General features: G+C 39.1%; 1 protein-coding gene across 3 annotated transcripts in view; it reads right to left on the bottom strand.

Annotated features, from left to right (window-relative positions):
- The window catches only part of NUBPL (NUBP iron-sulfur cluster assembly factor, mitochondrial), a 241,121-nt gene that overhangs the window by 213,935 nt on the left and 14,235 nt on the right, over positions 1–12,951 (bottom strand). Inside the window, exon 1 of one of the 3 annotated variants that reach the window (XM_059710171.1) lies at positions 3,954–4,001. The exons of the other annotated variants lie outside the window; for them this stretch is intronic. The gene's annotated coding sequence lies outside the window, so the exon portion shown is untranslated. Of the gene's footprint in view, positions 1–3,953; positions 4,002–12,951 lie in introns of those variants that run through there. 3 annotated transcript variants of the gene reach the window in all.

Below are 12,951 nucleotides of genomic sequence, written 5' to 3'. Positions count from 1 at the left end.
GCAAGTGTCTTCTTTCCTGACTTCAATTTCCTCCTTTAAAAATGACACTTGGTAAACTCTCTAGATTCTCAAATTTCCCTTTTTCTTTTGATTACTTATAACATCCTTTAGTAATATGAAATCAAAGCCTTCTTTCTCCATCATAAAAATAATGTATACTACCAGACTACTTTTGCAAAAATTTGATACTCAAAACATGTATTATTTATAATGGAGAAAATTCTTTTAAAAGAATTAATATTCACAAGCTCTGTGGTGTGATCATTGTAAGACAAAAATTGGGAGCTTTGCTGAGAAGTTATCATCAAATAGAGGGAAACAAATAATATTAAGATCTGTTAAATACTTGGTCAAATGTCTATGAACCACAGTGTCTAGGGAAAGTTCTACCCAGTATTGTTGCAAACATTCCTCTTATTCCAAATATGTCTCCACTCCCACTTCACCCCACCAGAATGTTCTGGTCCTTCTTTTGAAATTTAATACTTTGGAAAAGAAAAGAGACCAGTGGTCGAACTAAAAAGGCTCTCTGCTGTTTATTTTTTTTAAAGCACACAAATTTACCCCAAAACATCCTGCCCCTGGATGAGTGCCACCCTTACTCATACATAGCTGGTATTTGCGCATTAAAATACTCCATTCATAAACAATCCCTCTCTATCCTATTATCATTGGTATCTATTACTTTTCAAATTGTCCCCACCATGATAAAATTCTATGCTATGTAGCTTTTTGAAGCAACCATTTTAGTCAGTACCCAATTCATCCTGACACAAATTATTTTTTTTAATTCCTCAGAGAATTCCTAAGAGAACAAAGCTTACCACTATTTTCAGCCAAAGAAAGTGAGGGAATTGACTAATAAAATAACAAGAAGAGAACCACTTAAATCCAATGTGCTATACCAATTAGAACATTTAAAACAAATGTCAATTTTTAAAATTCTCTGTAGTTTTATCAACTTAAATAAGTCTTGGAATATCTCTATTCCTTTATCACAACCATAAAGTGTACTACAAGTTAATAGACCATTTTCTCAAATCTACTCTGATTTCCCAGGTGATCTTATTCAGTTCCATAGTCTTAAATACCACCTATAATCTGATGACACCCAAATTTAAACTTCAACCCCAACTTCTCCTCCGAGCTCTGCACTTATCAACATATCCACTGAGGTGCCTATTAAACATTTTAAACTTAACATGGGTAGAGAGAACTAATTTTAACCTCCAACCTCTCTTCAGAAGTCTTTTCCATCTCAGAAAATATCACTACAATTCACAGTTGCTTAAACCAAACCCAGGAAATCTAAAATTTTGATATATGCTACAACATTAATCTTGAAAACATTAAGCTAAGTGAAATAGTCCAAACACAATCAGGCAAATATTGTATGATTCCACTTATATAAGGTACCTAGCATAGTCAAATTCACAGAGAATGAAAGTAGAATTGTGACTGCCATCGGCTAGGGATAGGGAAAATAGGGAGTTATTGTTTAACTAGAGACCCGGTGCACAAAAATACATGCACTGGGGGGGTGGGGGGGGGTCCCTCAGCCCAGCCTGTGCCCTCTCGCAGTCTGGGACCCCTCGGGAGATAACGACCTGCTGGCTTAGGCCTGCTCCCGGGTGGCAGAGGGCAGGCCCAATCCCTAGGAGCAGCCCCTGGTCGGGCTCAGAGCAGGGCTGATTGGGGAGTTGGGGCGCCGCCCCCTGTCATGCTCAGAGTAGGGCGGATCAGGAGGTTGCGATGTCACCCTCAGTCATGCTCAGGATAGGGCCGATTGGGGGATTGGGGCACTGCCCCCATCACACTCAAGGCAGGGTCGATGGGGTGGTTGCGGCGCCACCCCCTGTCACTCACAGAGCAGGGCCCATCAGGGGGTTGGGGAGCTCTCCCCTGTCACTCACAGAGTAGGGCTGATAGGGGAGTTGGGGCACCGCCCCCTGTCACACACAGAGCAGGGCGGATCAGGGGGTTGGGGCGCCGCACCCTGTCACACTCAGGGCAGGGCCGAAGGAGAGGTTATGGCTCTACCCCATTACACACAGAGCAGGGCCCGGGGGGGGGGGGGGCGGGGAGGCGGGGGGGTTGAGGCGCCGCAGCCTGTCACACACAGAGCCGCAGGGCGATCAGGGGGTTGGGGCGCCGCACCCTGTCACACACAGAGCCGCAGGGTAATCAGGGGGTTGGAGAGCTTCCCCCTATCAGGCACAGAGCAGGGCTGATCAGGGGGTTGGGGTGCCTTCCCCTGTCACGAACAGAGCAGGGCCCCGATAGGGAGGTTGTGGCCCCGCCCCCTGTCACACACAGAGCCACAGGGCGATCAGGGGGTTTGGGCGCTGCCCCTGTCACGCTGATCCCGGTGCTGGGAGGCATATTACCCTTTTACTATATAAGATAGAGGCCTGGTGCATGGGTGGGGGCCAGCTGGTTTGCCCTGAAGGGTGTCCTGGATCAGGGTGGGGGTCCCCACTGGGGTGCCTGGCCAGCCTGAGTGAGGGGCTGATGGCTGTTTGCAGCTAGTCACACCCCCTTCAGGGTGGGGGTCCCCACTGGGTGCCTGGCCAGTCTGGGTGAGGGGCTGAGGGCTGTTTCCAGGCTGGCGGGTGACTGAAGCTCCCAACTGCTCCTTTTTTTCTTTTTCTTTTTTATTCTGGGCCAGCTTTAGCTCTGAGCTTGGCTCCAGCTCTTAGTCCTCGGCTGCTGAAAGCAGGTATCTGGTTTGTTTGGGTTCTGTAATCGAAACACTGTTTCAACTCCAGCTCTGAGATCCCAGCTGGCTGAAAGCAGGTTTCTGGGGTTTTGTTTAGCTTCTATATTTGTAACAATGTTTCAAACTGCAAGCTCAGAGGCCGGCAGCGGCAGGCGGGGAACACTGGCTTCCTCTGTCACTGAAGCAAGCAAGCCTCATGTTCGCTTCAAGCAGCCTGGCTGCTGGCCGCCATCTTGGCTGGCAGTTAATTTGCATATCGCCCTGATTAGCCAATAGGAAGGGTAACGGAGGTACGATTAATTACCATGTTTCTCTTTTATTAGATAGGATGGATACAGTGTCAGTTTGGGATAATAAAATAGTTTGGGAAATAGATAGTGGTAATGGTTGTATAATAGTGGGAATGTATTTATGCCACAGAACTGTACACTAAAAATGGTTAAGCCCTGGCTGGGTAGCTCACTTGGTTAGAATATCATCCTAATTCACCAAGATTGCGGGTTCAATCCCTGATCAGGGAACATACAAGAATAAACCAATGAATGCATAAATAAGTGGAGAAAAATCAATGTTTCTCTCTCTCTCTCAAGATAATAAACTTTTAAAAATATTTTAAATGGTTCACATAAATTTTATGTTATGTAAGTCATTTTACTATACAAAAAAAGAAAAACAAGAAACCATCTCTTTCCTTCACCGTCCACATCCAACTCACCAGGACGTCCTCCTGGGTCTATCGTCAAAATATTTTTGGAACCTAAGTACTTATCACTACCTTCCTCAAGGTAGATGACAGTCCAAGCTACTGTCTTCAGCCTAAATTTCAGCATTAGCTACTAGCAAGTCTGCCTGTTTTCATTCTTATTTCCCTACAGTCCATGCTCTACCAATGCAGCTGCATCATTTAAGGAATAAACGAGACCATATCACTATCCTGATCAAAAAACCACATCATACTCAGAAAAGAAGTCCAAATTTCCACCATGGTTTATAAGGCGTGGCATGACATGCCACTGCCTACCATTCCCCTAATCTACTCTAGTCATAGTGACCTCTTTGCTATTCCTTAAACAATCCATGTTGATCCACCTCAGGGCTCTCCCTGTGATCTCTGCTCAAATGTCTTCTGAGAGCCCCTTTCTGAAATACCACCTCCCATCCCTTTCTATTTCCTTACACTGCTTTATTAGCTTTCTTAACTCTTATTACTACCAAAAAGTATATATTTACTTACTATATCTCTTTCACTAGATTTTCAGCCAATGTGCCACAAGAATTTTTTAAAAGACTCTTCCACTTTATCTCTGTGACTGTTTAGTCAGGGGCGGCACTGACCTCTTCTCCCTTAGACTGTCAAATAAAAAAATGACAACAGCCAACGCAATAGTCGTCCAGTGTGAATGAATCAAAATTATACCTTTTTATCAGATCAGCAAAAAAAATGTATTTTTTGGTGTGCTACCAAATTTTAGCAATTATTTTATGTGTGCCATGAGATGAAAAAGGTAAAAATCACTGTACTAGACTATAAACCCCTTAAAAATAGGAACTTGGCCTTTTTTTCCACTCTATCTCTAGGACCCGGAAAAGTGCCTAGCACATGGTAAGTACCTGAATGAATAAATGAATGCAAGTATCTATATATGTAGAAGCACTGAGTATTATACCTTCATTTTATTTCATAGAAACAGGCTTTATTGGACATTAAAGGAAATCTTGCTATTTGAAACAACCTAAGGAAACCTCAATCATCCAACTTCTCATTTTGCCTTTTTATCAGAGTCAGACCTTTGAAAAGGGACCAATGCCACCAGTGTGGTTCACAGGACAAAACTCTCCTAACAATGTGAATGTCACCTCAATTTTTAAAATTAAGTAATTTTAAAAAGACTCTTCTATCCGCACCAGGCAACTCCTCACCTAGTTTCTGCTCAGATCTTCCTCCCTTGTTCACCAGTTCCCCACCAAGGAAATAGGAGAGGTTGTCAAGGTTCAGACTTCTAAAGATTAGCATAAGGATAAAGCCTTCCTTAACTTTCGCTTCCTGCTGGTTATTTTGAAAAGTGTATTATTAGATGTCTATAATATCTAAATACTTAATTACCTTAATTCCTCACAGATGCTTTTAACTTTTATGTCTCTGACACCATAACTTAATCCATATTTCACTTGCCCATGGAATGATAAAATGCCCATGCCCTAATTTCTATGCCATGTCCTCTCCATCACAAATGGAAATTTAGCATTTGCTATTCTGTTGCATATATAAGCACAGAGGCCAACAGACAAAATTACAAAGCAATGGAATTATGCCCACACAAAATGAAAATTTTCATTAATGTTTCTTGGCAGGAATACTCATCAGCTACACAGAACATTGTAAATAGCCTAACAGAAATATGATCCATCTATACCCTATACTGTCTTAAGTGAGCTATTTTTAATATTTTTAAGGAACATACATATGTAGAGAAGAGGATTAGATATGTTGGTCATCATCTTTTATTTAAGCCACCCCAAACAGCCCAAAGAATAGGACTAGATAGAGCCTTGGTCAGTTTCCATGGTGACTGGCAAAGAGCCCCATCACAGTCCAGATAACATTCCAGCACAAATTGGAGAGCTAAAGGCTGTTCCAAGGTTTGAAGAAATCTTATGTGTCTTGTTCAATTCAGGAAAAATCTAAACACAGAGCAACCCTATCTCCATGCAGGGGATCTAAACTGCATGCAAAGACTACCTGAGTGCTTTCCCACCTTAATCTAAGAATGTTACATTGTTTAAGAGCCACAAGCAGGAAACCAACTTGTCATTTATTGCTCTTAGAAAATCCTAGCTTGTTATCTTGTCCTGACAGTAATAAAATCATTTTTTAAAGCAACAGTAGAATAGAGTTTCTTCCTTCCAGATCAGCTGAGAATAGGCAGTTATACTTTATCACTCACTGAATTTAGAACAAGCAGCCTGCTCTCTTAAACCAGAAGTTTAAGATTTTTGCATAGTACAAAGGAGACTTATGTCCTTTTGGAAGACAAAAGAGAGGAGACTTTCTGAAGAAGCTTCTTAAGAATAATATCTAAAGAATTATTTAAAACAGCAATCCATTTTCTGTAAAATTGATTGATGTGGTTAATTTGGCAAAGCATTTGAAGGATGAAGTTCCAGGAAACAAGAACATGGTAAGAGATTCAAGCTTATAATTACTTTGTCTTATTACACCAACAATAAATAAAGCCTCTTTAAAAGTTTTTTCTCTTTCATCTGAACACTCATTGACCCATTTCTGCACAGCAGTGCTAACCCCAGCCCTTCCACAATGTGCAACTGCCAAAAATGAATGATCACATGTTCCTGACCAAAAACGAACAGGCTGGAATGAAATCTGTAATATGAAATATTTCAAGGCCAAATTTAAAGCTTTAAAATGCCACAACCAAAAAACATAATACTATTTTGATTTCAACTTTATTCTCATAGCCTTTAATCTTATCAAAGTTCATTTTAAATCTAATACTTGTCCACTTCCCAAAATTTTCTGGCACACAAGAATGATATTTCAAATATAAGTTTTGGGGTTTTGTTGTATATGTTTTAAGTGAAATAAAAATGGTGAAGCACAGAATATGAACTCCCTTATTTGAAAGCTTCTCTAAGCATAATTCTCCCAATGCAATAAATGACTACTTAATAATTTTACAGACATTTGAGAAAGCCCAGTAACTCATTCAAACTTAACAAGCATGTACTAAATACATAATAATGGGCCAGGCAACAGAGGCAGATGATTTAAGGTGCAGTCCATGATCTCATGGAAGCTACAGTCACTCTAATGCAGGAGATAAACATGAACAGAGAGAAGAAGCGGCATTATTTGAAACCATTAAGAAAGCTTCACAGTGGAAGTGACAAACAACATAAGACCTGAAGAATAAACGGAGCTAGGTAAAGCCGTAACCGGTTTGGCTCAGTGGATAGAGCGTCGGCCTGCGACTCAAAGGTCCCAGGTTCGATTCCAATCAAGGGCATGTACCTTGGTTGCGGGCACATCTCCAGTAGGAGGTGTGCAGGAGGCAGCTGATCGATGTTTCTCTCACATCAATGTTTCTAACTATCTCTCTCCCTTCCTCTCTGTAAAAAATCAATAAAATATATAAAAAAAATTTTTTTAAATGGAGCTAGGTAAAAAGGCAAGGAAGAGTCAAAGCAAAAGAGCAGTTGAAGCAAAGTCAAGTGGAGTGGAAATTTAGGTAGAGCCAACCTTTAATAACTAAGACAAGCAATTTGGAAAGTGACCTGCAAGAAGAACTATCCTACAATCAATATGACAAATCATTTAATTCAAGATGAGAGAGATTATACAGGCCAATGAAGAAGTTACAGGAAACTCTTGAGTAAAAGGTGATAAAATCTTACCTAGGTTCATAACAATAAAAAAAAAGGAGGTAATTCTCAAATTTATAAAAAGGCCAGCTCTGGCTAGCATTTCCCAGTGGTCCTCACACCAATGGGTCTTGGGTTCAATTTCCAGTCAACGGCACGAACCTGGCTTGTGAGTTCACCCTAGGTGGGTACAGGAGGCAACCAGTCAATGTGTCTCACACACGGATGTTTCTCTCTCCCTCTCCCTCCCTTCCTTCCACTCTCTCTGAAAAGCAATAGAAAAAATATATTCAGGTGAGGATTTAAAATAAAAAGGCCAGCACTTGGTGACTAATATATAAAAAGGAAGTGGGATGAGCGAAATGAAAGATAAAGATGGTATCAAGATTTCTAAGTAAGAAATCAGAAGATTAGGTGTGGTGGTTTTAAATATGGCCACATTATTTTTTTATATCCCTCCCATCAAGAAGTGAGGTCTGGCCCTAGCTGGTTTGGCTCAGTGGATAGAACATCGGCCTGCAAACTGAAGGGCCCAGGATTCAATTCCGGTCAAGGGCACATGCCTGGGTTTCGGGCTTGATCCCCAGTAGGGGGCATGCAGGAGGCAGCCAATCAATGATTCTCTCTCATCATTGATGTTTCTATCTCTCACTCCTTCTCGCTTCCTCTCTAAAATCAATAAAAATGTATTTTTTTTAAAAAAAGAAGTGAGGTCTGGCCCTAGCCAGGTGGTTCAGTTGGTTGGAGCATTGTTTTATACACCAAAAGGTTGTAGGTTCAGTTCTCGGTCAGGGAACATACCTAGGTTGTGGGTTCGATCCCCAGGTCGGGCGTGTACAGGAGGGAACCAATTGATTGCTCTCTCTCTCTATCTCCCTCCTTCCTCCCTCCTTCCCTTCCTTCCTCCCTCTCTAAAAATCAAACATATCCTCAGATGAGGATAAAAAATAAAAAAGAAGTGAGGTCTGTTTCCTCCCCTTAATCTGGAAGACACATGAGTACTTCAATACAAGATTCCTCCTTATTCACTGGGACACTAACTCTTGGAGTCCTGAGCCACATGTAAGAAGTCCAACTACACAGAGGCTGCCATGCTGTGGGGAAGCCCATGTAACCTGGAAAGGCCAGGAAAGGCACCTCAATTAAAAATAATCCCAGCTGCACTCAGCCTTCAGATCATCCCAGTCCAAGCACCAAGCATATAATTCCAGTACCTAGCCATCTGAGTCTTCCCTGGTGAAGGCCCAAACATTACAGAATAGAAAAAGCCATCCCTGCTGTGCTCTGTTCAAATTCCTGTTCCATAGAATCTGAGAGCATAATAAAATGGCTGCTGCTTTATATCATTAAGTTTAGGGTAGTTTGTTACACATTGATAGACAACAGAAATAGGTGATGGTAACATATAAGTGAATTACTAAGGAATTCAGGTTTTGGAGAGGAAGAAAATTATGGTGGTTCCACTTTGATCATCTAAATCGAACATATCTATAGAACACCAAATGGAGATTTTGAGTAAACTACTGAAAATAAAGGTCTGGACTTTAGAAAAGAGATGCTGAAGAAGCAGTATATGAAGACAAAGGGAAGGTAGATAAGTATGAGAAAGAAAAATAAGAATGTATAGGAATGGAGTGATACAAAGAGTTAGAACATTGAAAGGGTCAGAGAAAGAGAGAAGATTCAAGACAGAATGATGTTGTGAAAGCCAGACAAATATTCTGTATCAGCACTATCAAATGCAGCAGGAAACAAGTAGATTTGAGAGAGAAAGGGAATAAATATGTGTATTTGACACAGTCAGTAACTAGGAGAGGAAATTCAATAGCATGTGATAAGGAGTCAACTTAACAGAAGTTGAGAAATAAATGAGAATTGGGTAAACTGACACAGCCAGTGTAGATTACTCTCTCAAAACAGCTATAATGGGAAAGTAACAGAAGGAAGATGTTTGAGAGAATCCAGGGTTTAAAAAAAGATCTGCTGATTCATTCAGTCAGCACCCAACAAATATACATGTATATTTTTCAGTGTGTATGAGTAAGATGAGTAAATCTACAGACCACAGAGAAGGAATTAGTACAGAAACTGAAGATAACCAAAAGGAATGTATGAGTCAAAGTCCCAGAAAAGGTAAGAAATGAAGGATCAAGAGTTCTGGTAGAGGTAACAGGTCTGACATTTCTCTCTCTGAGGCAGGAGGGTAAGGAGATCATGATGATTACAGAGATACACTTGATAGAGGGAGAGAACAGGAAATAAGTTACCAATGAAAAGCCATTTTTATGGAATAGGAGGCAAGATCATGTGCTGGGAGAGAAAAATACTAGAATAGAATAGAAGGCTTGAGAGAGGAAAAGATCTGGAAGAAGCATCTGTGGCAAATGAGAAGTAAACTGGAGACATGTCAAGAATCATCAAATCATACAGAGATCCTCTCTCCAAATGGAAAGACTATTTCCCAAATAGTCACTCAGGCTGTAAATTAACTAAGAATGAGGACAGGGGCAAGTCTTTTTCAGCTCTGTATGCCCATTACAAGAAGATCACTAGGAGATGACAGGCTCTCAATAAATGTTTGATGAATGAACGAACAAAACTATTTATGAAGGAATAGGAAAAAAAGTAATTTATCAGAAATCTATTCATTCTTTTCATTGATTATAAACCCTCCATGTAGCTATCACAATTATCAAATATTTGCAAACAACTCATCTGCCATTATGAATATTTTCATTTCTTATCCTAAAAGAAATTCTTAGTTTTAGTAAAGATTTTTGCTCTAATTACAAATCTATTTGCTGTGTCTCTCGTCAGTAAATGTCAAAATTTGTGAATTTAAATGCACTTATACAAATACTTCTTATCAATAATTGCCTTTGAATGAAGAACAAAAAGAAGTAAAAAATAATGATTTTGCAACTGTTCCTTTTGATCTCCTACCCCAGCCTCCCCTCTAGTTTTAAAACAACTATGTTTTAAATACGAACTGTGTACCCTTCCTCAAAAAGACTAACCATACTATTGAAACAAACTATTTTTTCATAAGAAATGTATCTGTTGTATATACTACCAACCTATAATAAATAAATAAAAACATAAGAACAAGCTAATTTAATATAGATTTCTCCCTTTACAACACTGGCATTAAAAAAAAGATGAGCACCAACCTTATGAACTTGAACTAAGTAGTATAATATATATCAGGATTTCCATATGTAATTATGAGAAACACAGTTTCATCCATATTTAATCCAAATTCACACCATAACTAATATTTCAGATTATAACAATATGTTCATGCTGGCATTTGCACAGTTATAACAGCTAAAAGAATAGCTCTTATTAGCAAAATAAATGAAAAAATAGAAAAAGATTCATAGATACAAAGAACAGACTAAGGGTTGCCTGAGGGGAGGGAGATTAGAGGACTGGGTGAAAAAGGTAAAGAGATTAAGAACTATAAATTGGTAGTTACAAAATAATCGCGGGATATAATGTACAGCATAGGGAATATAGTGAATAATATCATAATAACTATGTATGGTTCCAGCTGGCTACCTGAAATATTGGGGGAACACTTTGTAAGTATATGATTGTCTGACCATTATGCTGTACACCTCAAATTAATACAAAATAATACTGAACATAAACTATAATTGAAAAATAAAATTTAAGAATTAGAAACATAAAAAAGAATATCTTTCTTATCAGCATGTACTATGTGCAGGCACTGTGCTAAGTGTTTTATATTTCTTATCTCCTTCAATACTCACACCCTTAAGAGACAGGTACAAGCAAGAGTCATACAGTTTACAAAAGGCAGGGTCAGAATCAAGCCCAAATCTCTCTGATACCAAAAAGCTAGTCTATTCACTGCTGTATACATAACTATTAATGAAGAAAACTAAGTGTTTTAGGTAGTGGTACTTAATATGTCCTGTCCCAAGATAGTTGAACATTTCCAAACCCAAAACCTAAGTCTTGAACTAAAACATCCTAGTTTTTCCTAACTTCAAAGGCTTAAGGTAATCTTACCTATGTTTAAAAAAAAAAAAAAAACTCATAATAATTTGTGGGGAAAAAAGCAGCATGTCTAGAATGTCTAGAAAGAATAAGTGTGAAGACATTATGTAATCACTAGAGGCATATCAACATTTATTATGAAATATTACCTACAAAAAGTTTTTTATTTACCTACCAATACTAAAAACTGATTTAGAACTTAGTATGTATCAGCCATTGTGCAAAGTACTTCACATATATTATCCCATTTAGATTTTAATTATTTCATTTCTTAGGGAAAAAAGGCATAGTTCAGCCTTTAGACAAACTATAGACAACTTATCCAACACTTAGAATTGGCCATATATATCAAACATACATATACTCACAACCACTCTTCAGTTAACATGTTCTACTGTCATTACCAACATTTCCCAAGTGTTTACTATGTACTATCACTGGACTAGGCACTGAAGATTTTAAAAAAACAATAAAACCAAAATCATTGCCCTCAAAAGGTTCATAGACTAGCATAGGAGATAATAAACCCTTTTAAAATAATATGAGAAGTGTTAGTCCTTTTCCCAAAGCATCACAACAAAGAAAATAGAGAGCAGGGGTCACTTGACAGAAGATCACAATAAGGGTCTGAATAAGGCAGTGGCATTAAGGAACAAAATGAGAGCACATATTCTAGAAAGCTTTAAGTGATAGAAATACCAGGAGAAAGTGACAGATTTAGACAACATACCCATGTAAGACAAAGACAGTTATAGGGAAAAAGAAGAATTTGGTTTTACACATGTTGAGTTTGAAGATTCATGAAGCACTTAAGTGGACGTCTATAATAGACAACTAGACGCACGGGTCTTATCTCCAGGGTATCCAGGCTGGTGATGCATTTGGAACACGGGCACATATGTAGTAACTGGGCAGTGGGGAAAGATGAAATTACTGGATAAAGAGTATAAAATGGCCGAAACCGGTTTGGCTCAGTGGATACAGCATTGGCCTGCAAACTGAAGGGTCCCAGGTTCGATTCCGGTCAAGGGCATGTACCTGGGTTGTGGGCATATCCCCAGTAGGAGATGTGCAGGAGGAGGCTGGTCGATGTTTCTCTCTCATCGATGTTTCTAACTCTCTATCTCTCTCCCTTCCCCTCTGTAAAAAATCAATAAAATATATATATTTTTTTAAAAAAGAGTATAAAATGAAAAGAGGGCCAAATATAATCATGGAGTACACCATCTTTCAAGAAGCACGAAAAAAAAACAGTGTATAAGCCAATAAGCAACAACAAGCCCTCCCATCCCATCCCATTCCTCGAAAAACAAACCAAAACAAAACAAAACTTTGCACCTACATACTGTGAAACTGTTGTGCCCAGATTTCAAGGTTCCCAAAAAGCCCACCAGGGAGCCAGCGAGTCCGATGCAAAAGCAAAGAGTCCTTCATTACATTAAAACATTGTGCTAGCTGCTAAGAACAGCCAAGGATAAAGAGAACATACTTATTAATCGTAAGAATCTAGCGAAGACAGTAGTAGTATAGTAAGTAGGTTAAGAGCACAGGATCTAGGTTGGTATTCAAACCTTGGCTCTGCCTTTTATTCTTGGGTGACCTTGTGCAAACTACTTAGCCTCCAGGTACTTACGATTTCTTATCTACAACAAGGATCACAACAGTATCTATTCCCATATGGTTGCTATAAATAGTAAATGAGTTAAGAACCATGTCATAAGTAACACAGTTTGACATATAATAAATGCTCAATAAATGTTACTTATATTGTTATCATGAAAATTACCAAAATGGGTGCAATAACAATAATACAAATAAACAGTGCT

Source organism: Myotis daubentonii, chromosome 1 (assembly GCF_963259705.1).
Source record: "Myotis daubentonii chromosome 1, mMyoDau2.1, whole genome shotgun sequence".
NCBI lineage: Eukaryota > Metazoa > Chordata > Mammalia > Chiroptera > Vespertilionidae > Myotis > Myotis daubentonii.
The sequence above is the reverse complement of the archived record's forward strand: the minus strand, read 5'-3'. Positions and strand labels throughout refer to the sequence as shown.